The sequence below is a fragment of the Tribolium castaneum genome, unplaced genomic scaffold (assembly GCF_031307605.1).
Source record: "Tribolium castaneum strain GA2 unplaced genomic scaffold, icTriCast1.1 ptg000106l, whole genome shotgun sequence".
In the NCBI taxonomy this organism is placed as follows: domain Eukaryota; kingdom Metazoa; phylum Arthropoda; class Insecta; order Coleoptera; family Tenebrionidae; genus Tribolium; species Tribolium castaneum.
In genome coordinates this window covers 19,009-23,074 of record NW_026986703.1, presented here as the reverse complement: position 1 = coordinate 23,074, position 4,066 = coordinate 19,009, and the positions used below count along the sequence as shown (strand labels likewise).

The 4,066-nt window shown below is 42.8% G+C and overlaps 1 non-coding gene across 1 annotated transcript; it reads right to left on the bottom strand.

Annotated features, from left to right (window-relative positions):
* Positions 1 to 1,348: 1,348 nt before the first annotated feature.
* Positions 1,349 to 3,271, bottom strand: LOC135267856 (small subunit ribosomal RNA). The gene has a single exon (XR_010336228.1). It is a non-coding gene; the product is annotated as a small subunit ribosomal RNA (ribosomal RNA).
* Positions 3,272 to 4,066: the final 795 nt, after the last annotated feature.

Genomic DNA, 4,066 nt, shown 5'->3' with positions numbered 1-4,066 from the left:
GAAAATATGTCGAAAAACCAGACGTTTTCTTCAAACAAACGCCACAGCTACAAACTTAATCACAACAATATTTACCAAACAATACAATTGTAGGGTGTTTTGTGTGATACGTCGTTTGGTGGGCATTCTAAGAACGTCCGTCGACATAAAAACGAATCAAAAGAAAAGCACAGGCAGTGCAAAACGTTCCTTCGTCAGTCGGGCGTATATCATTTAAAACCCACAGAATCTAAAAAAGTTAATAAATAAACTTTTTTATTTAGATTCCTACGGTTCGTCGCGTCGTTAAAGTAAATTATTACTTCGACGCATGCGGAACCCAGGTACCCGAAAACCGTAAGCCTAAGCGTTTTTTTCCAAACATCACTCTCTATCGATAAAGTAAATTGATTTTATGTATTTATAAATGTGCGTTTGTATGTATAGTAGTATAGTAGTAGTATATTTTGTTATTGGTTGTTTCGAGCTTTTTATTGTTATAAAACGTTTTTGTAGTCTTGTACATAAAGTACAGACGAATAGACAGCCCCTATTATTATTTATTAATAAACTCCAACCATTTACAAATTAAATTACAACTACAACATCTCTTTTACACATTAATTATACACCATCTTTATTTTCTTTTTTCCGAAGCGAATACGATGAAGAAAATACGCAAAGACTGGCTTACAAAATCGTAAGCCTAAGCGTTTATTTTTCAAACATCACTCACCATCGGTAAAGTAAAATGATGGTATGTATAAATGTGTGTTTGTATGTACAGTAGCGTAATAATTTTGTTGTTGGTTGTTTCGAGTTTATTTATTATTATGGTTTGTATGTATAAAGTTTTATTCGTGTACATAAAGTACGATCGTATTGGCAGACACCATTATTATTCATTCTTGTTTGTTATTATAAATAACTCCAACCATATACAAATACTACAACAACAACAACAACATCTCTTGCACATTAATTATACACCACCACTGTATTAGTACTTTTTTTCGAAGCGAATACGATGATGGAAATACGCTAAGACCGGCACTGCGAAAGCAATAATAAAACGTTAGCACATAACCATCTTTCGACAATATTGATTCGTGTTAATGTTCAAAAAAATTCTTCGAAAACGTCGTTTACGGCACGTTTACAATCGATTTATAAAATAAATCGAAAAACGTAACAACAGATCCGCTTAATGCAAGACGACCCGTTGTTGCTTTTCCGTTCGACGCATAATGAAGAATTTTGTATGAGAATTGATCATCATACGAATAGTGTATGTATGTGTGTGTTTTTTGTTGATCAGCACAGACAAAATGTGTGTATGTGTGACAACTAAACAACAACATTTACACGTTAATGATCCTTCCGCAGGTTCACCTACGGAAACCTTGTTACGACTTTTACTTCCTCTAAATGATCAAGTTTGGTCATCTTCCCAGCAACATCGGCAACGTCGAAACGCCACCGCGCACCGGTCCGAAGACCTCACTAAATCATTCAATCGGTAGTAGCGACGGGCGGTGTGTACAAAGGGCAGGGACGTAATCAACGCGAGCTTATGACTCGCGCTTACTGGGAATTCCTCGTTCATGGGGAACAATTGCAAGCCCCAATCCCTAGCACGAAGGAGGTTCAGCGGGTTACCCGGACCGCTCGGTCAGGGAGGACACGCTGATTCCTTCAGTGTAGCGCGCGTGCGGCCCAGAACATCTAAGGGCATCACAGACCTGTTATTGCTCAATCTCGTGCGGCTAGAAGCCGCCTGTCCCTCTAAGAAGAATTGTTTGTACGCCGACAGTAAAAACCGCACATAGAGACCGGGCGAACCCGGCTCCAGCGGGTATTTGGGATGTCGAAATACGCCTATTTAGCAGGCTAGAGTCTCGTTCGTTATCGGAATTAACCAGACAAATCGCTCCACCAACTAAGAACGGCCATGCACCACCACCCACCGAATCAAGAAAGAGCTCTCAATCTGTCAATCCTTCCGGTGTCCGGGCCTGGTGAGGTTTCCCGTGTTGAGTCAAATTAAGCCGCAGGCTCCACTCCTGGTGGTGCCCTTCCGTCAATTCCTTTAAGTTTCAGCTTTGCAACCATACTTCCCCCGGAACCCAAAAGCTTTGGTTTCCCGGAAGCTGCCCGCCGAGTCATCGGAGGAACGTCGGCGGATCGCTAGCTGGCATCGTTTATGGTTAGAACTAGGGCGGTATCTGATCGCCTTCGAACCTCTAACTTTCGTTCTTGATCAATGAAAGCGTTTTTGGCAAATGCTTTCGCTTCTGTCCGTCTTGCGACGATCCAAGAATTTCACCTCTAACGTCGCAATACGAATGCCCCCATCCGTTCCTATTAATCATTACCTCGGGGTTCCGAAAACCAACAAAATAGAACCGAGGTCCTATTCCATTATTCCATGCACACAGTATTCAGGCGAAGTTTTAGCCTGCTTTAAGCACTCTAATTTGTTCAAAGTAAACGTGCCGGCCCACCTCGACACTCAATGAAGAGCACCGCGGCGGGATTGAGTTGGGCCGCCCTCTCGAGCTAAGCCCACCGGCAGGACGTCCCGCGAAACGCCAGTTAACACCGCGAACGATGAACCGGCGGCGCGGGACACAAATTCGACTACGAGCTTTTTAACCGCAACAACTTTAATATACGCTATTGGAGCTGGAATTACCGCGGCTGCTGGCACCAGACTTGCCCTCCAATTGATCCTCGTTAAAGGGTTTAGAGTGTACTCATTCCGATTACGGGGCCTCGGATGAGTCCCGTATCGTTATTTTTCGTCACTACCTCCCCGTGCCGGGAGTGGGTAATTTGCGCGCCTGCTGCCTTCCTTGGATGTGGTAGCCGTTTCTCAGGCTCCCTCTCCGGAATCGAACCCTGATTCCCCGTTACCCGTTACAACCATGGTAGGCGCAGAACCTACCATCGACAGTTGATAAGGCAGACATTTGAAAGATGCGTCGCCGGTGCGAGACCGTGCGATCAGCGTAAAGTTATTCAGATTCACCAAGTTGTACGATGACGGCGAAACCGCCACCGATTGGTTTTGATCTAATAAAAGCGCTCCTTCCGTCTCCGGTCGGAGCTCTGTTTGCATGTATTAGCTCTAGAATTACCACAGTTATCCAAGTAAATGTGGGTACGATCTAAGGAACCATAACTGATTTAATGAGCCTTTCGCGGTTTCACCTTAATTTGGCTTGTACTGAGACATGCATGGCTTAATCTTTGAGACAAGCATATGACTACTGGCAGGATCAACCAGGGAACTGTGTTTTTGTGTTTTTTGAGACAGACGAGAGAATAAAATACTCATCATCATCGTTTATAAAGATGAAGAATATGCGCGTTTGTGCGAAACAATCTAACATATAAGAAAGTAACGCCACGCTATTTCTTCTTTTCTTCGTACGATATAGTCGTTAAACACCACAACACATATATCGGTCAATAAAGGCATAATAATAATATTTATAATATTATTTTTTACCTTTGCCGATTTAAAAGTTCAAACATTCTCTTCACTCTTCGCAAGATTGAATGCGACGTGAATTTATGAAATTCTTTCGAATCCATAAACGTTACGAATATTATATAAATATTCTCGCTCGGATATTAGAGAGTTGACGCATTTATTATTTTTGTTTGTTTAAATCACAAACATTTGTTAGTTCAACAAAGTTTGATTGCATAAGGACCGCCAACGTAAGAGAATACGTTTTGCCGCATCCGCAATCTCGCTGTGGGGAACTGGGCGAGCCACAAAATCACAAAATAAAGCAATCTCGCAAGCAAAGCCCTATTCGAATTCGATAGCGGAAATGTGCGATAAACGTCGATAAATTGGAAGCAAATGCAGAACGTATACATAATCGGTCGTTTTGTCGTCGTCATTTATGATAAACTTCGACTAAACCGTTACACCGTTCATATCGCCTCACTCAACGCATCGACACACACCACTACCATACATATACCAGCGCGACACCGATCGAGGCAGCCGCTCGGTATTGGATATGCGCACCGCTCCACTGACATAGCTCCACAGGCGACGTCTACCGAA